Below are 25,979 nucleotides of genomic sequence, written 5' to 3'. Positions count from 1 at the left end.
ACATGGAATCCTGTAAGTACGGGACGGAGGTCCAAAACCCGGACAAGACGCACCGGAGCACCTAGGTTTTAGAGGAGGGAAAGAGGAAAATTTTTTTTTTCCTCTTTCCCTCCTCTAAAACCTAGGTGCGTCTTATGGTCCGGTGCGTCTTATAGTCCGAAAAATACGGTATATGTATGTGGCGTAATTTAAAAATACGAAAAAGGACTAACCTAAATACTACGGTAGACAGCTAATGATGATCCAGAATAAGAAATACTGGCGAATAGTCTATAAATGGTCTGTGAAAAAGAAGGGATGTACAAATTTTAACAAAGTATCCAATGCAAAAATGCATGTGCAAAGTATTCAAGAGTTTATGTACAAAGAATCACATGATTTGAAGCTGGCAGGAATAAGGTGTGTATGGTATTAAACACCAGGCTGAGAAGTGACTGAAAAGAACAAATATATATATATATATATATATATATATATATATATATATATATATATATACACATATACATATACATACATCCACATACATATTAATCTGTGGAAGGTAACAGAGGGATCTGGAGAAAATATTACGTACGATAGGCGAACTACTCAGATTGAAGTCATACAGATTAATATGGCAAAGATGAAAAACAGATCTCTCAGAGAAAAAAATATATACCTTAAAAAAGACCTTTGTATCGAATCGTGGAACGGATCACTTGCGTGAGGGGTTCAGCAGTAAATTTGAAGAAACAGCTGGTGGCAAATGACAGCCCTTATAAAAGAAGAGGAGAAAATAGCGCAGGAATGGGCAGTTATGTTGTTGCTAATAAATCTCCCTATCAGTGTCCTTGCTGGGTAGTGGGAGGCTGCTGCTTCTTAGGTGGTGAACAAAGAAACAAATGACCTGACCGACTAAATGTTATTCTGACTTTCTATGGCGTTGGTTATTGGTGTGAGGAAGAAGTCAATAGCAGTCTGTCTTGCTTTTAATTTCCAGTAGGTGGCGTATTGGTGTTCTGTAGGACCCGTTCTTGTTATAGTTTTGACCCTTCACCAATGTTGCCAGAGCTGCGGGGGTTTCCCACCCAATTGGGCTCCTTCCCGCAACCCGCTACAGCTTTTTCACGCCGTGTGCAGATTGCGGGATTTTGGGCGGCTTCTTCTTGCCCCGGCGGCGGTTTTTTCACCTGCCGTGGTTTTTTTCTGCTGGTTTTCCACGGGTGCAATGATGTCATTTGTACGCAAATGGCCTCATTAATATTTATTGATGCCGCTCATATGCAAATGGCCTCATTAATATTTATTAATGATGTCATTCACATGCAAATTGACTTTGTGTGGTTTTGGGCGTGAACATTTTTTCCCACGTGGCAACACTGCCATTTCCAGGTATGGTTGTTTCAGTTTGAGCTTGTGTGTATAGCGCTGTTTTAGTCTGGTTTCTTTGCTTGCAGGGTTTTATATTAGTTGATGTAACAAAATACGCATGTAGTGTATATTTAGCCAGTTTAAAGTTCACAGATGCATTGATTGTTTTGGAAAAACAGAATTTCAATTGGAGATTTTTTTTTTTTTTGGCAAATTATAATCTTTTTTTTCCAAGTTCTCCAATGGGGCCCAGGATTGACAGTAAGTCTTCATCAGGCTTCGGTCTCTTGCACCAAAACAGCTGTACGATGTCTAATATATTTTTACAGGTTTGTGCTGGAAAGGAGGAGGCGGTACTTCAAATTTTGCCAGGTAGTGGAGGAGAAGGAGGCACTGTGGGTCCAAGCTCTGGATCTTTTAAATGTCTAGCAAAGCTTCCGACAAACATGTTTCTCTCCATCACCTTGGCCTGATGGACTGCTTGCTTAATCTCGACAAATGTAAGTAAAAACTTTAAACTTTCACATCTGGCAGCAAGGAGATGTTTTTCTTCAGCGGCTTTTAGATCAGAAAACACAAGTCGGGATTCTTGGCAACACTGGTCTTAAAGCTACAAGCTCGTATTTACTACCAGCAGGAAACCTGTATGGAATGCACTACTGTTAATAACCTGAGTTACTTATGTGTGGGATGTATTTGAATTCATTAGCGACAGCATATGCGTTTTTACCTTATGCATATTACTGTGGATATTCTAAAAGTCTAACTAACTGTGAGGTCAATGGGACAGATTTGTGAACCACTGAGTGAACCATCTGTTATTGTGTAGATCATTTCCTACTTCCCAACAGCTTTCCTAATGCATGATGCTCCTGTGATTTCTCTCTCTCTCTCTCATTCCATCCAATGTCTTGTTCCTATCCTTTGGGCTTCCACAGTGCGTTTTTCCTAGCAAAAAAAGTGCCGGTTCTCAAATGCTAGGTCACCCTTCGGAGGTGGGGTGATCACTGAGGAACCCACCCCACAATAGCCAAGCCCCCTGCAACCGGTCACAGAATCCATGACAAGGCAGAATTGGTGTGTAGAGCCTGAGCCCTTTCATTAAAACTTGGGGTCCATGGGTCAATTTTAGCAGACAATGGAAAAAAGGTGCCGGTACTCAGTACCCCCAAGTACCCCCTCAAAAAAAGCCCTGCCATTTCATTCTGATCCTGTCTTTATTCTTCTCAGTAATGGCTATGAGAGGATAGTAGAGATTGGCACACCTAGGGATCTCCATTCACGACTCTCTGAAAACTGACCCAAATTTTCAATAGTTTCCTAAGATGAAATTAGCTATCAAAAATCATCGGGGGTCATTCATTAAGTACGCTAAGTTTTTGCACTAATCGTATCTTACCAGCAAAAATTAAAGCATGCTAAGTGCAAAGGTTGTGTGATAATTGTTGGAGTGCAAAGATTATGTAGTAATTGTTGGCGATATCCCCAGCATATCTTCTACAATTACCATACAGAAAACTTCATTAGCACATCTACACAAAGTTACAGTTGGTGTGGTGCACTTACCCCCAGATTCTTTATAGCGCACGTGCAAGGGCATAATCGAAAAGGGCGCCCAAGTTTTCCTGAGGACGGCCTCGCAGGATGTCCCGGCGAAGGGGCGAGGAAATCCGTATTATCGAAACAAGATGGGCGTCCATCTTTCATTTTGATAATACAGTCGGGGATGCCCAAATCGCGAAATTTAGGTCGACATTAGAGATGGTCATCCCCCATTTTTGGCGATAATGGAAACCAAGGACACCCATCTCAGAAACGACCAAATCCAAGCCATTTGGTCATCGGAGGAGCCAGCATTAGTAGTTCACTGGTCCCCCTGACATGCCAAGACACCAACCGGGCACCCTAGGGGGCACTGCAGTGGATTTCACAAATTGTTCCCAGGTGCATAGCTCCCTTATCTTGTGTGCTGAGCCCCCCCCCCCCAGAAAAACCCAAACCCACTCCCCACAACTGTACACCACTGCCATAGCCCTAAGGGGTGAAGGGGGGCACCTACATGTGGGTGCAGTGGGTTTCGGGTGGGTTTTGAAGGGCTCCCATTTACCACCACAAGTGTAACAGGTAGGGAGGGGATGGGCCTGGGTCCGCCTGGCTGAAGTGCACTGCACCCACTAAAACTGCTCCACGGACCTGCATACTGCTGTCAGGGAACTGGGTATGACATTTGAGGCTGGCATAGAGGCTGGCAATTTTTTTTTTTAGGGTGGGAGGGGGTTGGTGATCACTGGTGGAGTAAGGAGAGTTTATCCTCGATTCCCTCCGGTGGTCTTCTGGTCAGTTCGGGCACCTTTTTGAGGCTTAGTCGTGAAAACAAATGGACCAAGTAAAGTCAGCCAAGTGCTCATCAGGGACGCCCTTCTTTTTTCCATTATCGGCTGATGACGCCCATCTGTTAAGCACGCCCCAGTCCCGCCTTCGCTACACCTCTGACACGCCCCCGGGAACTTTGGTCATCCCCACGACGGAAAGCAGTTGATGGTGCCAAAAATCGGTTTTCTATTATGCCGATTTGGGCGACCCTGGGAGAAGGACACCCATCTCCCAATTTGTGTCGAAAGATGGGCGCCCTTCTCTTTCGAAAATAAGCCTGCTAGCATTCCACGCTGAAATCCTAGTGTATTCTATAACCACAAGCGTAACATAATTGGCTTAACAAGCCAATCAGCATTGCTAGCAGCACTTAACAAGCAATAATGAGCACTAATTGGCAATAATTAGAATTTACTTGCACAACTTCAACACAGCATCTACAGTTTAATGTGGGCAGGCAAAACGGGGTGTGTTATGGGCAGGGAAGTGGGCATTTCATGTGCATTCCAAAATGTACATGCATTATTATAGTACTAGTAAAAAAGGCCCGTTTCCAAAACCAATGAAACGGGCGCTAGCATGTGGTTTTTTGTGTGTGTGTTTGTATGTGTCACAGAGTTATTTTGTGTGTGTGTGTGTGTGTGAGGGTTTTTTTCCATGTTTTTTTTTTGTGTTGTGCTGAAGCAGCAGTGTTGTTTTAGATGGGCAGAAGGTAGAGGAGCACGTTCTTTGTCTGTCGGTATTTTTTGGCCGTTTCAGGGCTGCTGTAGGGGAATGCTGGAAGAGAAATGTGCTGTTGGAAGCAGCGCCATCTTTTTCCATTGCGCTGGGGTTCTGGGCATCCTGGAGGTAGGTGACGGCTTGCCTGAGGACGGGGATGGTTGTTTTAAGTTGGCGGAAGGGAGAAGAGCACGGTCTCGGGCCGTCGGGGGGTGATCCGGTATGTTTGGTCCATTTCAGGCCGGCTGCAGGGGAATGCTGGAACATTTATGCGTTGCAGGAATCAGCGCCGTCTTTTTCCGGGTGCTCGGGGAATCCCCGAGGTGGGAGACAGCTTGCCTGAGGCTGGGGATGGTTGGGCACGTCCTTGGCCGCTTCGGAAAAAGGGGAAGAGGAAGGGGGTGGGGAGTTACCTGCAGCCGCCTGAGAAACCATGTATTCTTTGTTTGTTTTGTATTATTAGTTTGCATTTCTGTTGAAGAAAGAGTGGATGCCTTTCGAATGATGGAGGTGGTGCGTCGGTGTGCGGTTGTTTCGTTAGTTTGGCAGCCAGTCTCCAGCGATTCCTAGGCAGGGAAGGAGTACTCCTCCCCCTTCCTTGATCGCTGTTTGCTGCTGGCTGGGTCGCGGGTAATCCTTCCAGCTGGGCCGCAGCTTGTCCTGTTCGCCCACGTCCCAGATGGTGACGGGCACATTGTTTCCCGGCTCCTCTGACTCCTTGTCAAGCGATCCCAAATATAGTCTGTGCTATAGGCCCTCTGGCACTCTTCAGTACTGGCATTAGGCATTTAAAAATTTCTCCCCCCCCCCCCCCCGGTCTATTTTTGCACATACCCACAGCAGGAATATTCTTCTCTCGTTCCAGCGGTGGTTCTGTGCTCTCCGTGCTGCACAGATAATGAGCCATTCTGCTGGGGAATGCTCCTCCCTTATTGTCACGTAGTTTCCTCTGATTGGTCTGTCTTACGTTGCCTAGTGTTGCCTGGGAACGGTGTTGTGATGTTCCTTTGTGTTTCAGAATGTTGAGGGTGTTTTTTCTGATTGGTCCGTCATGCGAGGGCGGGGCAGAGAGACATGGTCAGTGTTGTGGCTTCACCACCATGAATCCATGAACCCTTCAGTGAGTGACTGAGTGACTTCAGAACATTGTCTTCAGAACGTTGAGGGTGAGTTTTATTATAGTAGATATGGCCGTCTGCGCCTAAATCTACGCGCCGAGATTTATGCCATGTTTTCATTGGTATGAACGGATCCACATAGTTTTAGGCACTAGGATATCGACTAAGCATTATAATCCACCTAAATCTAGGTGCTGCTTATAGAATATGCTTAAGTGGAAATGTTTTCCGTGTGAATTATTTAACCGCCATATATAGAATCTGGCCCTTAGCGCCCTCCTATTGAGGAAGCACTAAGTCAATCTGTGCTAACAGTAAAAGTGACATCATATGGCATGTGATAATCGCTAAATGTAATATGCGGTTCTCGCCCATTCTCTGCCTGGTCCCTACCCCCATAACAACATGAAGTTAACACACAAATTTGTGCGCCTTAACTGGCATGATACTGCACTAATAGTTGGTTTGTTTGCGTGGGGGCAGTTAACATGTGCTAATTTGCACCTTAACAATAAAAGGGTCCAATTACACCTCTGAGTCTGTAACCTAATGACTTTCGAATCATTCATCCAGTTCCATTTACATTTCTGCCACAGAGAGTAGAGATACAGCTCACATTTTCTATTTCCCTGCAACACACAAACACAATAAATACATTTTCCAAGACTTGATAAAATATCCCACCAAAAAGTCTAAAGCCTGTTATAATTCAAATTAAAAATTCATCCACCTTGCTATTCACACCCACCATCCCAACCCGTAATTCCCTAATCTTAATTTCCTATAGGGGAATACACCTTATTTTGCAATCTCACGTGCAGGTGATCAAAACGCCGGTGCTGTACTGAACAGCGCAGGAGAAACATCGCTGGAACATCGCACCAGAACAACTCCTGAATGCTAATTACATGCAATATGGGTGCGCTGTAAGCGTTGAGCATTCAGGAATTGTTTTGGCATGCTGTTCTGGATTGTGCCTGGCGCATGTGCTCAGGCATGAAGACGGAGCATGAACAACAACAACAAAAAATCCAAGCAGCTCAACTCCAGAGAAACATTCCAAGCCTATGACTTCAACCTGACACTACTTCTGCGACCTATCAGGAGCCAGCCCTAAATTACATCATAACCCAGCCCGCAGGCAATGGATGAGCAGCACTCCTCTGCCTGCGAGAATCTTTGAAGAAGGCTGTAATTTGCTAGTGTAGAGTCAGCACAATACAATTTTACACTGATAACACAGTGCCCCATTGATTGTCCTCTTTCCACCAAGTCTCTAAATGCCTCTTATATCTACATCATCATTTAAAGCTATATACTCTAACTTTCCCATCTTATTTTTTAGGCTTCCAGCATTTGTACACAGGCACTTCAAATTGTGTTTTTTTCCTTGGATTTCTAAGCTGCCTAGAAGTTGACGAGGATAATGTGCATCCTTTATCCAGGAGTCACTCAATGAAATTACATGTAAATCCTTTTAAAACAAATAGGAGGAAATATTTTTTCACTCAATTAATAGTTAAACTGTGGAACTTGTTGCCTGAGGATGTTGTAACAGTGTTAGCATATCTGGGATTAAACAAGATTTGGATAAGCTCCTGGAGGAAAATTTGTTATTGAGATGGACATAGGGAAGCCACTGCTTGCCCCGGGATTGGTAGCATGAAATGTTGCTTCTATTTGAGATTCTGAATAGAATCTTGCTACTCTTTGGGGTTCTACATGGAATGTTGCTTCAATTTGAGATTCCGAATGGAATCTTGGTACTCTGGGGTTCTACATGGAATGCTGCTACTAATTAGGTTTCTGCCAGGCACTTGTGACCTGGATTGGCTACTACTGGAAGCAGGATACTGCGCTAGATGGACCATTGATCTGATCCAGTATGGTTATTTTTATGTTCATACCCACGCATATAAAAAATAGTTTTTATTTTTTAATGCTGGGGGTGTGTCTGGGGCAGAGAATAGTTGTGTTCTCTGCTTATTGCTTAGCACAGCTGCATGACCACAAGCCAACTGATTAGTGCAAGATTAACGCGGGATCCCTTACCACCTTGAAAATAAGTGTCATTAAGGGCTCATATGCTAATGGGCACATGCTAATGGAAAAATTAGCGCGTGGCCATTAATAGGCAAAATGGAAAATGGGTCCATTTTACCTCCACACTAACAGTGGCCTCAGCGTGCTGGAAAGACCCGTGCCGGGGGTAGCGCAGGCCACTTTTTAGCATGTTTTACTACTACTACTACTATTTAACATTTCTAAAGCGCTACCAGGGTTGCGCAGCGCTGTACAATTAACAAAGAAGGACAGTCCCTGCTCAAAGGAGCTTACAATCTAAAGGACAAAAAGTGCAGTCAATCAAGATTGAGGCAGTCTAGATTTCCTGGATAGAAGTACAGTGGTTAAGTGCCGAAAGCGACATTGAAGAGGTGGGCTTTGAGCAAGGATTTGAAGATGGGTAGGGAGGGGGCTTGGCGTATGGGCTCAGGGAGTTTATTCCAAGCATAGGGTGAGGCGAGGTAGAAAGGGCGGAGTCTGGAGTTGGCGGTGGTGGAGAAGGGTACTGAGAGGAGGGATTTGTCCTGTGAGCGGAGGTTAAGGGTAGGAGCGTAAGGGGAGATGAGGGTAGAGAGGTAGTGAGGGGCTGCAGATTGAGTGCATTTGTAGGTTAGTAGGAGAAGCTTGAACTGTATGCGGTACCTGATCGGAAGCCAGTGAAGTGACTTGAGGAGAGGGGTGATAAAAAGAGGGGTGATAAAAAGTCCCAAAATCTGGGCTCCAGAACTGTCTGAAACATTGTCAGCATTTTCTTTTTGTTAATACTGAACAACAATTATGTGAGCCATTTCCTAGAACCAGTGCATTTATTCTAGCAAAAAAAGGTGCTGGTACTCAAATTCTAGGCCACCCTTCAGGGGTAGGGTGATCACTAAGGGACCCACCCTACAACAGCCAGGCCCCCTTCAACCAGTCACAGAATCTATGTCAAGCCAGAATTGGTGTGTAGAGCCTGAGCTCTTTCATTAAAACTTGGGGTCCATGGGTGATTTTTAGCAGACAATGGAAAAGGTGCCGGTACTCAGTACCTCCGAGTACCCCCTCAAAAAAAAGCCCTGGACAGAACACTTCATTGTCCTTTTAGAATCCTTTCTCTGATTATAAACACTTTAGGTATCACAGACTATCATTTATTCCTTACTAGCCGTTAAGCCCGTTAAAACGGGCAAGATTTCCAGCTACCCTCCTCCGTGCCGGCCCCCCTGCAGTGAGCTGACAGTGCCTCTCACCTCCGTGTGAAAGCGCTGCAGGCAGCAGCGTCAGATAGTCCGACTCCGTTAGTCCGTTTCGCTCTCTGTTCCGCCCTCTGACGTCATCACGTCTTGACGCGAGGGCGGGACAGAGAGGGAAGTCTCTACTGCGCATTTGCAGGTGAGTCAGTCACTTGCCATTTATATGTTTGATAACCTGATGTACTTTTTTTTTTTTTTTTACTATGACTAATCCACATCACACGTATAATGTTCTATAGCCGAATTACAGCTCTTATTAGTTGCATGATTAGCGTACTGCAGGAGAGCAAAAAGAGATGTAAACTTATATTTCAGACAAGTAATTAAATCCAAACCCCAAACTTGAATCCTGCATCTAAGCGGAGTGGAGGAGTGCCTGGAGGAGTGGCCTAGTGGTTAGGGTGGTGGACTTTGGTCCTGAGGAACTGAGTTCGATTCCCGGCACAGGCAGCTCCTTGTGATTCTGGGCAAGTCACTTAACCCTCCATTGCCCCATGTAAGCCGCATTGAGCCTGCCATGAGAGGGAAAGTGTGGGGTACAAATGTAACAAAAATAAAATAGATACTATTGGAGATTCTATGTGGAATGTTGCTATTCCACTAGCAACATTCCATGAAGAAGGCTGCGCAGGCTTCTGTCTCTGTGAGTCTGACGTCGTGCAGGATGTCAGACTCACAGAAGCAGAAGCCTGCGTGGCCACATTGGTGATCTGCAAGGGCCGAATTCTAGTGGAATAGCAACATTCTATGTAGAATCTCAAATAGTAGCAACAGTGGAGTGGAGGAGTGGCCTAGTGGTTAGGGTGGTGGACTTTGGTCCTGAGGAACTGAGTTCGATTCCCACTTCAGGCACAGGCAGCTCCTTGTGACTCTGGGCAAGTCACTTAACCCTCCATTGCCCCATGTAAGCTGCATTGAGCCTGCCATGAGTGGGAAAGTGTGGGGTACAAATGTAAATAAAAAGGTTGTATTTTTAATTTGCAAAGCTATTAATCTGATCAGGTAGGGGCTTGAAATTTTGCAGCCCTAGTTCAACCTTCAGACCGACCTAGGCTCATCTTTCTAATTTTCCTTTCAGGTTCATTATCCCACCAACGAAACCCTGCTAAGTCAACAGAACATTTATTCGCAACCATTATCGGAGCGGTTTCTAAATTAAAGATTTCTTTATCTAGCTTAATTTTAACGTGAACGCCTTAATGGGGTGTTTATAACTGTAATAATGAGTGACATTCAGGGCTGTTCATTAACTGCCAGGAAATTCTATCCAGTTATTAATGCTCGAGTAAACACAGGCTAAGTCCAAGGCACGCACAAAGAAAGAGACTTTTATAGAACCAGCATCTGAATATATGGTCACGGGCAAGAACTGCAGCTGAACTGGCCTCTGTTTCCATTTCCTGCCTTATAAGCAGTTGTGATGAAGGGAAAGGGATTATTATTATTATTATTAGCATTTGTGTAGCGCTACCAGACGCACGCAGCGCTGAACACCTGATACAAAGAGACAGTCCCTGCTCAAAAGAGCTTACAATCTAAATAATACAGACAGACAAGAGGGAAGTAATGGGTGAGAAGGGAGGAAGGGACAAGGGGAGGGCAATTGTGGCTAGGAGCTAAAAGCAGCAGTGAAAAGGTGGGTTTTCAGCATAGATTTGAAAACAGGTAGAGATGAAGCTAGACGTATAGGTGCAGGAAGTCTATTCCAGGCATAAGGTGCCACGAGAGAAAAGGAACGAAGCCTGGAGTTAGCAGTGGAGGAGAAGGAGGACGACAAGAGAGATTTGTCCAGTGAGCGGAGTTCACGGGGAGGAATGTAGGGAGAGATGAGAGCGGAGAGGTAATGGGGGGCTGCAGAGTGGATGCATTTAAAGGTCAGTACGAGAAGTTTAAACTGAATGCGGAAGCGGACAGGGAGCCAGTGAAGTGACTTGAGGAGTGGGCTACTGTGGGTATAACGATTCTGGCGGGAAATAAGTTGCGCCGCAGAATTTTGGACAGATTGGAGAGGAGAGAGATGGCTGAGCGGAAGACCAGTGAGAAGTAAATTGCAATAGTCCAAGCGAGGGGTGACAAGTGTGTGGATAAGGGTTCTGGCAGTGTATTCAGGAAGGGGCAAATTTTGCTAATGTTGTAGATAAAGAAACGACAGGTTTTGGCAATCTGTTGAATATGCGTGGAGAAGGAGAGAGAGGGATCAAAGATGACTCCAAGGTTATGAGCCGAGGAGACATGGAGGATGTGAGAGCCATTAACAGAGATGGAGGAAGGGGGAAGAGGGGAGGTGGGTTTAGGGGGAAAGGATAGGACTTGATAGGATAGGATTTGATATACTGCTTTTCTGCGGTTACAATCAAAGTAATTTACATATTATATACAGCTACATAGGTGACCTTTTACCAGGGGCGTATCTGACCTTCAGTGGTAGGGGGGGCCAGAGCCGAGGTGAGGGGGCACATTTTAGCCCCCCCCCCCTGGCACCGCCACCATCATCATCGCCCACGCCCCGCCACCGTCGCCATCATCATCGTTGACACCCCCCGCCGACCCTCTCGACCCCTCCGCCCGCTCGCCTGCCCGCTCACTCGCTGTCGCCTACCTGGGCTGGCGGGGACCCCATCCCCCACCAGCTGAAGTCTTCTTCCTTCCTTTCAGAAGGCTGGTGGGGGATGGGGTCCCCGCCAGCCCAGGTAGGCAACAGCGAGCGAGCGGGCAGACAAGCGGGCGGGGGGGGTCGACGGTAGGGGGGTCCAGGGCCAAATCTACGGGGCCCTGGCCCCCGTGGCCCCATAGCAGCGACACCCCTGCCTTTTACTAAGCGACGGTAAGCCCAGCGCAGGCTTAAAGTGTGCCAAACAGGAACTACCAGCAGGTTACCACATAAGCCCGGTGGTAGTTCCCACCCTCAGCGCACACGACATTTCTGGCGCTACAAAAATAGTTTCTAGTTTTGTAGCGCTGGTGTTTACCCAGCAGTAATTGAGCAGTGCTGCATGCTGCCCGGTTCCCACCGGGTTAATGTAGAAGCCCTTACCACCACCTCATTTTGTAAGTGCTCCCCTTTGAAATGGCCACGTGGTAAGTGGTTCGTTTACGCATGGCCATTTCTTTTAAAAAGGTTAAAAAAAACCCAGCCTTTTACCTGCTGTGGTCAAAGGGGGCCTCAGTTGGCATCAAAAAACACGTGCTAACGCTAGCTCAAACCCCCCTTTACCACAGCTTATTAAAAGGACCCCTTATTTTCCACCTGGGGCAATAGAGTGTTAAGAGACTTGTCCAGCATCACAAGGAGCTGCACTGGGAATTGAATCCAGTTCTCTCGGTTCTCGAGCCACTGCACTAATCACTAGACTATTCAATGTTTATTTATTTATTACATTTGTATCCCACATTTTCCCACCTATTTGCAGGCTCAGTGTGGCTTACATAGTACCGGAGAGGCGATTGCAGACTCCGGTCTAAACAAATACAGAGTGAAGATGTGGTAAGATAACGTTCATGTGTTATAGCCACATAAGGGAATCGTACTCAAGATGTTGACAGTCCCTTTTTAGGATGGATAGTTCCTCTATAAACCACAGTGAATGTATGAACGGTCTTGACCTTTTTAGTGCTAAATGGAACAATTTTGTCTAGTATGGCTTTCACCTTGGTATCCCAGTGGGATTTGATCGAACCATGAATAGGAGATAAGGTAGTGAGGGAATCTGTTAGCTCAGACTAGAAAGTGACCTCATTGATTTTTACCTCTGGTAGAGTTGAGTTTGGAGGACTTGAGCCTGGTGAAGCTTGACATTATTATTATTATTTATTGCACTTGTATCCCACATTTTCCCACCTCTTTGCAGGCGCAATGTGGCTTACAAAACATCATGGATAATGGAAATGAGAAGACATACAGATATCAATGGTGAAATCCAGTTGGAAGTGGTCAGAGATGTTGAGCTCCTATGGCTTCAGCTCTAACTCTCTACTCCTGATACGTGTTTAATCCCATGTGCCTACTTTTAATGTAGACATAGAACATGATTTAAAGAAAAAAAAAAGCCTCTTCGTGTCTGTAAAACATACTTTACACATTAAAAATAAAATAAGACCCATAACAAAGTAACATAGTATATGACGGCAGAAAAAGACCTGCACGGTCCTTCCAGTCTGCCCAACAAGATAAACTCACATGTGCCATTTTTTGTGTATACCTTACCTTGATTTGTACCTGTCTTTTTCAGGGCACAGACTGTATAAGTCTGCCCAGCACTATCCCCGCCTCCCAACCACCAGCCCCGCCTCCCACCACCGGCTCTGGCACAGACCGCATAAGTCTGCCCAGCACTATCCCCGCCTCCCAACCACCAGTCCCGCCTCCCACCACCGGCTCTGGCACAGACCGTATAAGTCTGCCCAGCACTATCCCTGCCTCCCACCACCGGCTCTGGCACAGACCGCATAAGTCTGCTCAGCACTATCCCCGCCTCCCAACCACCAGTCCCGCCTCCCACCACCGGCTCTGGCACAGACCGTATAAGTCTGCCCAGCACTATCCCCGCCTCCCAACCACCAGTCCCGCCTCCCACCACCGGCTCTGGCACAGACCGTATAAGTCTGCCCAGCACTATCCCCACCTCCCAACCACCAGCCCTGCCTCCCACCGCCGGCTAAGCTTCTGGGGATCCCTTCCTTCTGAGCAGGATTCCTTTATGTTTATCCCACGCATGTTTGAATTCCGTTACCGTTTTCCTCTCCACCACCTCCCATGGGAGGGCATTCCAAGCATCCACCATAATGCAGAGACACTGCATTTTATATATCACTCATCTTTAAGAGATTGGGAAAAAAATTGGGCAGTTTTGTTTACCCTCAAGTACAAGCTTGTAATGTCCATGTTTGGCAATAAAGCAATGTAAAATGTGAAAGTTTGAGTCCTATTAGTCATATGGTGGGGGCAGATGGCGCCATTTGGGATCTAAAGAATCGCAGTAGTGCCCACTAAATTAAAGCAATTTCACAGTAATGTTATATGCATGAAAAATACACAACTCAATAAATAATTACTGTATATAATTTTTTTCTTCTTCAGACCATCAGAGGTAGACCCAAGGTCATTTGGTAATTACCATAACACTGTTTTATGTATGGTGACAGGGTTCATACCCTTCTCGTCATAGCTCACAAAGTTTGTCTTTTTTATGTGTTTAAATCAAAAGTATTTTTCAAAACATTTATATCTAAAAAAGGATAATAAAATTTATTTTACTTAGCTTTTATGATTTCATATCAGCTGAAAAATAGGATTATACAACAGCTTATAAAGATTTTTCTGAAGCTTAAAAAAGTGAGGCTACACACCATTTGGAAACTGACAGCCCCTGGACAGAAGTTACCAGGGATTGTTCCTAGACCTTTTAGTAGCCCATCAAGGGAGTTATCCATGCCAGAAATTGTATTTAATGGAGATGATTCAGAGGAACTGAATCAAATCTCTGTGAAACTGGAAGATGAATCACTTGGACTGGATGGTGTACACCCCAGAGTTTGAAAGAACTTAAAAATAAAATTGCAGTTCCACCATTAAGTACATAAGCATCGTCATGCCGGGACAGATCAAGGGTCCATCGAGCCCAGCACCCTGTCACCGACAGCGGCCAAAAGAACAAGCAATTTGTCCCACCCATCCTAGAAATACTGTATTATTCCCTCGTCCATTCAATAACATTCCTCCAGGAAGCCTTCCAACCCTTTTTTGAAGTCCGCTAAGTTAACCGCCTTAGCCACCTTTTCCGGCAGCGAATTCCAGAGTTTAACTACGCGTTGAGTAAGCTATCATTAAAGTTGTCTACAGTACCTGAAGGTTGGAGGGTGGCCAATGTGATGCCAATTTTTAAAAAGGATTTTAAGGGTGACCCAGGAACTATAGACTGGTGAGCCTGAGGTCCTTAAAAGATAAAATGGTAGAACTTATAATAATAATAATAATAATAACAATAAATTACTGAACACAAGATAGACATTATTTAATGGAACAAAGTCAATATGGGTTTAGCCAAGGGATTTTGAAGTTGTGAATAAACAAACAAACAAAGGTGAGCCTGGATGTAAGTGTATCTAGATTTTCAGAAAACATTTGACAAAGCACCTCTTGAAAAACACCTGAAGAAAAATTAAAAAGCCATGAGATCGGAGGCAATGTCCTGTTGTGGCTTGGGGACTGGTTAAAAGAAAACAGAAGAGTACAGTTAAATGGCCAGTTTTCTCAGTGGAGACGGTAAATAGTGGAACACCCCAAAGATCTGCACTGGGTCTGGTGCATTTTAAAAGAATTACAAACAATCTAGAAATGGGAACAGTGGTCATGAAATTTGCAGTTGACACCAAATTACTCAAAGTTGTTAAAATGAATGTGAATTGTGAGAAACTGCAGGAAGAGACCTTGTATTCAAACGACAGAATAAATTTAGAGATTGATTTTGTAATCATACACCTAGTTTAAGGTGGCAAAAACATGTCTATTTTAAGCCTTTTTTGTAAAGAAAAGTAGCTACTCATTTTTCTTTATAAAATGCTAGCATAAGTAGCTGAAAATATGCCTAGATTTAAAGCACCATCACTAATACCAGCCCTTTGGCTGGTATAAATATTCATTCCTAGAAAGTAGGAAGAATGCACTTAAATGATATTTTATCATTTGCATGCATACATGTACACTCTGCTAATGTCCCACCCAAAGTTCACCCATGTGTTCGCTCACACGCCATGCAAATATGGTTCATGCTTTAATGTACATCAATGATTAAAATGCAGGGGTCCCTTTGTTAAGGTGCGCTGAAAAATGGGCTGCGTTAGCATAGACACGTGTTATGTGAATGCGCAGATCCATTTTTCAGCGTGCCTGTAAAAAAAGATCTTTTTAAATCTTTTTGCTGAAAATGGACATGCGGCAAAATAAAAATTGGCGCGCGTCCATTTGGGGGTCTGAGACCTTACCGCTACCCACTGACTTAGCGGTAAGGTCTCATTGTGGTATGCATGTAGAATGATGATTATCGGCCGGTTTCCGCCACACGCTAGAAAATAAAAATTATTTTCCGACGCACGTAGCGGACACATGTAAAAAATGAAATCACCACCAGGGCCACATGGTAGCCAGGTGGTAACTCTGAATTGACACATGTTGGGCATTCGTAGGTTCCTACGCAGCTTAGTAAAAGCATTTGTATGCATTCTTGCCTTGTATAACTAGGTGGCTCCTTATAAAATTATTTCCTAAATGTGGACAAGTAAGTGATGCAGATAGGGAAGAATAACTCAAGGCCAGTGTTCAAAGCGACAGCGCTGTATGGAACAGCACCAGAAAATACGGCTGGAACAGCGCCAAAATAAACTTACATAAGAACATAAGTGTTGTCATACTGGGACAGACCAAAGGTCCATCAAGCCCAACATCCTGTGTCCAACAGTGGCCAATCTAGATTACGAGTACTTGGCAAGATCCCAAAACAGTATAATACATTTTATGCTGCTTATCCTAGAAATAAGCAGTGGATTTTCCCCAAGTTGATTTTAATAATAGCTTATGGACTTTTCTTTGAAGAAGCTATCCAAACTTTTTTTTAAAACCCACTAAGTTAACTGCTTTTACCACATTCTCTGGCAATGAATTCCAGAGTTTAATTACATGTTGAGTGAAGAAATATTTTCTCTGATTTGTTTTAAATTTACTACTTTGTAGATTCATCGCATACACCCTAGTGCTAGTATTTTTGGAAAGAGTAAACAAGTGATTCACGTCTACCCGTTCCACTCTACTCATTATTTTATAGACCTCTATCATATCTCCCCTCAGCAGTCTTTTCCCAATGCTCAACACTAATAGTATGTTGTTAGCGTTGAGCATTGGGAAGTTAAGGGGGAGGAACATGCCTGGCACATGTGCACAAGAGCTGTGCAGTAAGCGTACCTCTTGTGCACACGCTTAGACCAATTGGAGAGCAGGGAACCCGTGCAGGAACTCCTCCCCTGAGCACGACTCTGAGCCCAGCTTTTGTTTTTTAACTACAGCCTGGCCTTGCTATTAAAAACACCACTTTTCTTTCTCTTTCTGGGAGGCTGAACTTCACTCCAGATTTTTTGTTTACCCTCCAGACTTATTGAGTCCCTGCTGCTTTTTTTGATCCTGTTCCTCTGTCCTTCTGTATAAGCACCCCACTGCCAGCTGTGAGCTGGAGGTAGATTTCCAGCATTAGGGGCAGCGTTCTTTCAGGCACTGTTCTCTGAGCATGAGAGGGAATACCTGATGACCCTCTTAAACATCCATTCGCATGCATTTAAATATCATTTGTGTTAATTTTTGGTGGGCAGGTTGTTTCTGGCATTAGAGCCCTCTAATCCTTGTGCGCAGCTTAACGCCAGCACTATTCAGGCGCTAATTGCCTCTAGCACCAGTGTTCGCTTCTGAGCATCGACCTGACAAATTCTAAGTATGAGATGCAAGGTTTCATATTTCGAGTCTCTGCCCAGGAAACGGACCTAAAGTAACCCAAAAGAGGTGGCGATCTGCAAAACCAGCAGTGCTGCGGAACAAACAGCAGACCAGCAGTCTGAAGAACAATGTGGTTTATTAACAACAAAACTCAAAGTGGCCCACGTTTCGCCCAAAGGCTGAGTCATGGGTATAAAGAAAGCTGACCAAAATGATAAAGGGCACTAAGTCCTCACATGTGGAAAGGATAAAGAGGTTAGTACTTGTAAATTTGGAGAAGAGATGTCTAAGGGGAATTTAGTTCATAAAATCCTGAATGGAGTAGATGTTGTTGTTTGGAACAGTGCAAGGACAAGGGGACATGCCATGAAACCACAAAACAGTACATTTAAAAGAAATAGTAGAATATGTATATATTTTTTAACTCAGCTCATAGTTAAGCTTTGAAACTCATTGCAGGAAGGTATGGCAAAAGCAATCAGTGCCTGTGAATTTAAGAATGGTTTGTACAAGTTCTTGCAGAAAAAGTCAATAGACTGTTTATTAAGGTAGACCTGGGGAAAGCCACTGCTTATCCCAGGGGAAAAATGGAGTGGAATCTAGCTAGTTTTGGGGGTTCCTGCAAGGTACCTATATACTAGATTGTCTACTGTTAGAAACAAGATACTAGGCTTCATGTACCTTTACTATGACCCATAGGGCAATTCTTATATTCTTATGGATACTCGGTAGATGCCAAGGGTTCAGCTGGGGCAGGGCATGTTTCTAGCATTTCACTTCTTATACATTGAGAGTTGGAGGAGGAATGCAAGGAAGGGGGCAATGTGCCCCTCATTACTAGACCACCAGGCCTTTACACCAATAGCATAAAAGCAGTGAAGAGCTTTTCCTATTGTCACATCAGCCCTTTATAGTCAACTCATTTTGAGGTCTACAATTTTTGCCTTTCTGAGCCTAATAATAATAACAACAATTATTTTTATTATTTTGACATTTGTATCCCGCATTTTACCAACATGTTTAGTTTCAAAGTGACTTACAATAAAATTAGAAGAGAGTAATTCCAAAGGATTCAAAAGGAAGCTAAAGATACTAAAGATCTATCAATGATCAAGGCGACAGTTGGGTAAGTGTGAATGAGTGCTATAGTGAGGATAGTAGGATGTATTAACTAATAGTTGTGTACATTGACTCGAGAATATTGCTACGCTTGTGGGTAGTTGTACATTGTTTGCTATCAACATGAAAAGATTTTCTGAAGAAGAAGGCTTTCAGCTGTTTGCGAAAGCGAATATAGTTGCTTATAGATCTTAAATCTTTTGGTAGAGAGTTCCAGTTCTTCATGCTTAGGAAGGAGAAGCCGGATGAGTATTCTGATTTGCATCTTAAACCTAGGCATGTAGAGAGGTGGAGGACGAGGTAGTTAAGTGCTCCACTGATGGAGTTATGAAGTGGTAGATCAATATGATTGGAGATGTATTTTATTTATTTATTTATTTGCATTTGTATCCCACATTTTCCCACCTATTTGCGGGCTCAGTGTGGCTTACAATACATTGTAAAAGATGGAAGTGCAGTTGGTTGCAGTACAATTATGGATTAATGTACTTAGGAGCAAGCCCTTATATGATTTTATGGATCAGTGTACATATCTTAAAAAGGACTCTAGCTCTGATAGGGAGTCAGTGAAGTTTTTTAAGTACTGGACTGGCACTTTCGTAATGCAACTTCCAGTAAATCAGTCTTGCGGTCATGTTTTGGGCTGTTTGTAGTTGAGTTAGTAGTTGCTCTCTACATCCAGCATACACTCCATTGCAATAATCAACATGTGACAAGACCATCGATTGGACTAGTAGGCGGAAGATCATAATAAGGAAGTAATCTCTTAATCTTCTTAGCTTCCAAATTGTTTGCAACATTTTTGATGTTGTGGATGCGATCTGTTGATTAAATGAGAGATTGCTGTCTAGGGTGATTCCTAGTAGTTTTAGATTTTATAACTATTGGGTAGATTGCTCCATTAATGTTTGTGTTTACAAAGGCGTCCTTGCAGTGAGAGGACATTGTTTGAGTTTGCAAATGTGTCCTTGTAGAGAAGACGCTAACACTAGGAATTGTTTTTTTTTCTGTGTTGAGTTTGAGTTTGAAAATGGTTGCCCATGTTTCTAAGATATGTAGACCAGATTTAATTCTATCTGTGATGTTCTCAAATTTGGTGTTGAACGGGATGTAAATTTATACATTGTCAGTGTACAGGAAGGGGTTGAAGCTGTTCTTTTCCAATGTGTGAGCAAGTGGTGTCATCATAATGTTGAACAGAGTGGGTGAGATTGGTGATCCTTGGGGAAATCCACATACTGCTTTCCAAACAGAAGACAGGGTAGTACCCATCAGGTTCTGGATGTCATAAATCTGTCAAACAAGTGAAGTATTTCTCTTCCGATTCCAATTTTATCCAGTGGTGTTAGTAGGATCGAGTGGTTGATCATGTCAAAGGCACTTTTGACATGTCGAACTGTAGGAGTAGGATTTTCTTTCCTTTGCTAATCTCATTTCTGAGGATTGCTATAAGGGGGGTCATAGGTTGTCATTGATACTTTCCAAACTTTGTTGGTGTCAATCTTACCACATGTCTCGTAGGGTAACTGGACTTGCTTTCTTGTGTTAGAGGATTCCTTCCAGTATAACATAAAGCTCAATTTGGGGTGGTCAGACCATGGGTTCGCTGCTCAGGAATGGTCCTCTATTCTGAAATTAAGGTTTTCTGGTAATCTGTGTGATAAAACAGATCCAGGATGTGACCCTGTGAGTGAGTGGCATTGACCACAGGGGTATAAAAGTCCCATAGTTATAGGAATTCCATGCAGTCTTTGGTGTTTTCATCTGCTGGATCATCTAGGTGAAGATCGATTTCTCCTACTAGTAGCACCTCAGCATGGTTGACACATACATTCGAGATGAAATCCATTAATTCTGTCTTTGCCTCCCTTCATTTGCCTGACAGTCTGTAGAATAGGATACTGTGGAGATGGCCCTGCAGGGTTTTGTCCTGTATTCTGATGGTGCATATTTCTAGGTGTGGTGATATCAGGTCTGATATAACTTCTATTTTGAAGAAGTGTTTGTACAATATGGCAATTCCTCTGTCTCTTTTTTTTCTCTGGTCCAGTATATGATTTTGTATCCTGGGAGACATAGAGGGGCATAATCGAATGTCGTCGGCCAAATAGATCGCCGGCGAACTATGTTGGTGGCAGCGCTACAGCTGGCCGGAACCGTATTATCGAAAAAGATGGCTGGCCATCTTTTTTTCGATAATACAGTTTAGCCCAGCCAAATGCCGTGGAGTTCGCCGGGTTTGAGATGGCCGGGTTTGTTTTTCAGCGATAATGGAAAGTTATGTCGGCCATCTCAAACCCCGGCCAAATTCAAGGCATTTGGCCGTGGGAGGAGCCAGCATTTTAGTGCACTGGCCCCCCTGACATGCCAGGACTCCAACAGCCACCCTAGGGGTCACTGCGGTGGACTTCAGAAAAGCTCCCATGTGCATAGCTCCCTTACTTTGGGAGCTGAACCCCCCAACCTCCCCGCCCAAACCCACTACACACAAATGTACTGCACCCACTAAAATTGCTCTAGGGACCTGCATACAGCCTCTAGGACTTATTGCTGCTGTATAACTTTGGCACACCAGTTGACACCTGAAACAATGCCCTCTTTCAGCACCATTCAAGGTAAGAACTACGTTCTCTAACGTGGGTAACACAGGAAAGGGAACTAAAACTGGCTTACAAAAATGGCCACTACCGCATGGACTACAACAGGAAACAAAACAGGGCACACTCTGACCCAGTTAGTAGGGGGGAAAAGCACCATGGGAGTAGAGCCCACCACAATGCATTGCTAATGTGACTCTGCAGGGCACCTAACAGAAAAGGTGTCACACTCACCCGAGAGCTACATCGCAACCAGGGAAAGGCTGTCGGAGGATACAACACATTCTGCTGTCATGGAGGTGGGTAAGGCATTTGAGGCTGGCATACAGGCTGGCAAAAAAGGATTTTAGTTTTATTTTTTTAGTTTGGAAGGGGATTGGTGACCACTGGGGGACTATGGGGGGGTCATACCCCATTCCCTCCAGTGGCCATCTGGTCAGTTGGGGCACCTTTTTGAGGCTTGGTCGTGAAAATAAAAGGACCAAGTAAAGCCGGCAAAATACTGCTTAACGACGCTTTTTTTTCATTATCGGCGAAAGCCGGCCATCTGGTAGCCACGCCCATGCCCGCCCATGTCTCGCCTTCGCTAATCGCCCATGTCTCGCCTTCGCTAATCTACCAACACGCCCCCTTGAACTTTCGCCGGCAAAGCGACAGGAAAGCGGTGATGCTGTCAAAAATGCCACTTTTGATTATACCGATTTCGCCACTTTTAAGAAATCACCGGCCATCTCCCGATTTGTGTCGGAAGATGGCCAGCGATCACTTTCAATTATAAGGTGGATAGCTCACTTATAATTGGACAACGGGCGAGTTTTTTGTTTTCCTATGGCCTCCCCCCATCCACCAACCCTGCTCTCTCCCCTGCCCTCCCCCCATGTCCAGCAACCCTCCTCTCCCCCCTCCCATCCGCTCCATCCACCCGTGTCCATCAACTGTTCTCTCCCCTACACTCCATCCTCGGGCTCCCATCCATTGCCACCCATCTGCTAAGTAACATAGTAACATAGTCGTGTCCTCCTTCAGCTGCTTTCGTTACCTCCAGTGATTCCTCCAGTCATGTCGTCAGTTCTCCATAGCTGCGTCTGGTTCCCTCAGTTCCGCCCCCTCCTTCCCTCCCTGCTCCCTCCTCCTCCGATTTCCACGCCCATGTCCAAGCCCTCCTCCCTATTGGGCTGTACTGCTGGTGGAGGCGGGGCTTGGACTTCTACACTCTCAGCGTTTGGACTCTACTGCGCATTTGCAGGTGAGTCGGTCACTTGCCATTTATATGTTTGATCTTGTTTGGAGTTGAGCCACGTTTCCGTTATAAATAATAGGACTAGTTTGTCCACTTCCAACCAGTCTTTTGAGATATCTGTCTTATTAGTCACTGATCTGGCATTACTGTAGCCTACAGAGATTTGTAGGTAATTGTCTTGTTGTGATAATTCTGATGTGATTTTAAGTAAATGTTGTGGAGGCTTTTTTTTGTCTGATTTTGACTCTTCCTATGACTTAGGTCCAATAATTCTGACCTTCAGGATGGCCTTTTTTTTAGAACTGGATTCCTCGCATCTTTAAAATATCTTTCTGTACTCGACATGTCATGCCTTAGAGTGTGTCTTGTGTTGGTAATTACTGAGATCCTGTGTTTGTTGCCTTGAATTAGTGCGAGTGAACCAGATGTTGCTAGTAGAGTCCCCATTAGGTACCAAATTATTAGTATTTCGATGAGTGATTTCTTGCCCATCTTGTGATAAGGGGATAGTATCAGGAGATGAAGATTTCTGGAGAGGGCGGTATCTCTAGTCGGGTTCTTGTTTTGAGCAGGTGTAAACAGACTGGCAGGTAGCAGGAGTGGGGATTAAAGGAATTAGAACTTGACTTGGTTGTATGTGCATGGTGATTTTGATCTAGCTGAGGCAGGGCATGTCAGTTGGAAACTAGAGAATGAGGGTTGATGAAAATGGGAGAACAGTGTTCTCTTTGTCCAGTTGAAGACCTGGAGATGAGGATGAGGAAGATGGATTTACGATGATTCTCCCTGTCCAGTTTTCTCTGTGTCCTGTGTTTTCCTTGGGTCTAATGCTGTCTCAGCTTGCTCAGATATTGCAGTAGTTCCGTGTTCTCATGTGAGTTGCTGGACCGTAGTGGAGAATCTAATTAGAGCTTGCTGTGGTTCCAACCTTGTCTCTTGTGTGCATGGCTAACTCAGTTTGTAGGTTGTGTGCGAAAATGCTCCCACCCCCAAGGCACTGGTCTGTATGAAGGGGCCACCTTTCTAGCATTCATGATCCTCTCTGGGAGTTCTTCCCTGTATGAGTTCTCTTTTCCAAGAGCACACTGTTGATGTGGTTTGTGGCGGCTGAGTGGAACCACAAATTATAGCACCTGCGCTCCTTGTCGGGAGCGATATTCACAGCCGTCCCAGGAGTCTGAATTTGGTAGGCTGTGCGGGGTTTGGAAGCCGGGTGGTTCACTCTGTGTTCTCTCTGTGTCCAGCCCCATAAATCCAGCCCTTGTATGGGAAACGTCTCCCTCCTGGCTTCAGTTTCACAGCCATTGCAGCTGCCTTAGAAGTTTGATTGCGGCAGATCATGGGGAGTTGGGAGCTGGGGTGTTCTATCTGTGTCCAGCCCCGAAAGATCCGGTCCACAGTAAGGGTCTGGCGCTGTTCTTAGTTTTGTTGCAAGTGTGCCAAAAGTGGGTCACTTGCTGTTTGGTCACGCACTCCATTGGGGCCGTTCGGGCCTGCAGGGTTTCACCAGAGCAGAGCGCAATAGGGGAGCAGAGGCTTCCAACATTGCAAGAAGGCTGTCCTTGCTCTCCTGTCTCCGTTGCTGCACGTGTGCTGAATGTGAGTCGTTTGATGTTAGGTTGCACACTCTGCTTGGGTCTGCATGGTTTTCCCACCCAAGTAGAGTGTGGTAAGGGAGCAGAGGTATCCTACGTTCCGGGGGAAACCGTACTTGTTCTCCCATCTCTGCAGCTGCTGGTTCCATTTAGGGGTTGCAATCAGAGCAGGTCTCACTCTCAACAGGAGCGGAGGACTTTAACGTGCACCTGGGGGAACAGGGATCTCTTTTGCTTCAAGTAAAAACGACCGTCCTCTCTCTGACTCCTGCCACTGATGATGACTCTTCAGGAACTTTGCTGCAATGAGGGCTTGTGGAGGTCTGATGTGGAGTTGTCGCACATCTTGTTCCTTCCCGAGCAGCTGATCAGAGGGAGCAGGGGATTCTCATGCCATGGGAAGAAACAATCATCCTCTCTCCTGCTCTTCTGGCGCCTCTTCGGGGGTGTGATGCGATGAGGGCTCACGGAGGTCCGATGTGGAGCTGTCGTGCTCCTTGTTCCTTGCTAGGGCAGCTGACCCACAACTTGGTCAGAACGTTGGCCCTATGCCCTCACAGGAACCTTAGAAGTTGGCTTGTTCAGACAAGTGTTTTTGGAGCTCATCGTGTTACTGTCATCTTTGTTGGCAGCCATCTTCCTTATCAGTATTCACAACCATGGTGCCATAAAACAAATTTACCATGAGGTTCACTAATCATAAATTCCACAAATAATTTTGTGCTATTCTGTCATGGGTCAATATAAGTAGTGCCTTAAATTGTAAGCTTCCTGGTACTGAAAACTAACTACTATTTAATTATAACTATCTTGACTTTGATTTGGAACAGGGTGAGTAATTACATTCAACTAATTTTCTTGAGCTAAGATTTGAGGAGTGTCATAAAGAAAACTTTCTGTAGTTGATCTAAAGTTAAACACACAAACAATTTTGTCCAAAGACTAACAACTTTTCCATCCAATCCTTCTTCTTGACCAGTGTTCACTTGAGTACTAGGAAATATTATATTGACTCATAAGACCAGTACAGCAGCTGGGGTGAAGCCAATGAATTCTTGTGTGGCCCATAACCATCGTTAGTGGAAATCTTTACTACTATGATAAGTGTTTCAGGACAATTAGCAACAGTCTAGAAAGATATTAATCAGTCCCTTCTATTCCCTGTTGTGCCGTTCAGTGTAGCAAAGCTACTAATTCTGTTTTTCTAACCACTTCTGTCCATTTTGTCCCCGACATGAATCATAAGAGGTCATCCCTTGGCTCTTTGATGCTGTCTTTCTTAAATTCTGAATGCTAATGGTAAACAAATAAAGCAAAGACTGCAGCTGCAGAATTATTTATATGAGTTTTATGATGCCTGCAAACTTGCAAGCCTCTAACATTCAGCGTAAAATAAGAGTGGGGGAAAATGAGGAGTCACATAATCATGAACATCAGTAGAGAACAACAAAATGCTGTCAGGGCTGGATTTTGGGACTACTACTACTTGACATTTCTAGAGCGCTTCTAGAGTTACGCAGCGCTGTACAGTTTAACAAAAAAGGACAGTCCCTGCTCAAAGGAGCTTACAATCTAAAGGACGAAATGTCAAGTTGGGGCAGTCTAGATTTCCTGAATAGAGGTGTAGTGGTTAGGTGCCGAAGGCGACATTGAAGAGGTGGGCTTTGAGCAAGGATTTGAAGATGGGCAGGGAGGGGGCCTGGCGTATGGGATCAGGGAGTTTATTCCAAGCATGAGGTGAGGCGAGGCAGAAGGGGTGGAGCCTGGAGTTGGCGGTGGTGGAGAAGGGTACTGAGAGGAGGGCTTTGTCTTGAGAGCGGAGGTTACGGGTAGGAACGTAAGGGGAGATGAGGGTAGAGAGGTAAGGAGGGGCTGCAGATCGAGTGCATTTGTAGGTTAGTAGGAGAAGCTTGAACTGTATGCGGTACCTGATCGGACGCAGCTTCATAGGGGAAGGGGGGGGGGGGAAGGGAAATGGGACTTGATATACCACCTTTCTGAGGTTTTTGCAACTACATTCAAAGCTGTTTACATATATTCAGGTACTTATTTTGTACCAGGGGCAATGGAAGGTTAAGTGACTTGCCCAGAG

The 25,979-nt window shown here is 44.7% G+C and overlaps 1 protein-coding gene across 4 annotated transcripts in view; it reads right to left on the bottom strand.

Moving 5' to 3' along the window:
• CNTNAP5 (contactin associated protein like 5) overlaps nucleotides 1–25,979 on the bottom strand; it is a 531,488-nt gene that overhangs the window by 477,254 nt on the left and 28,255 nt on the right. The window lies entirely within an intron of this gene.

The sequence above is a fragment of the Microcaecilia unicolor genome, chromosome 7 (genome assembly GCF_901765095.1).
Source record: "Microcaecilia unicolor chromosome 7, aMicUni1.1, whole genome shotgun sequence".
NCBI lineage: Eukaryota > Metazoa > Chordata > Amphibia > Gymnophiona > Siphonopidae > Microcaecilia > Microcaecilia unicolor.
This window is presented reverse-complemented; position numbering and strand designations above follow the sequence as displayed.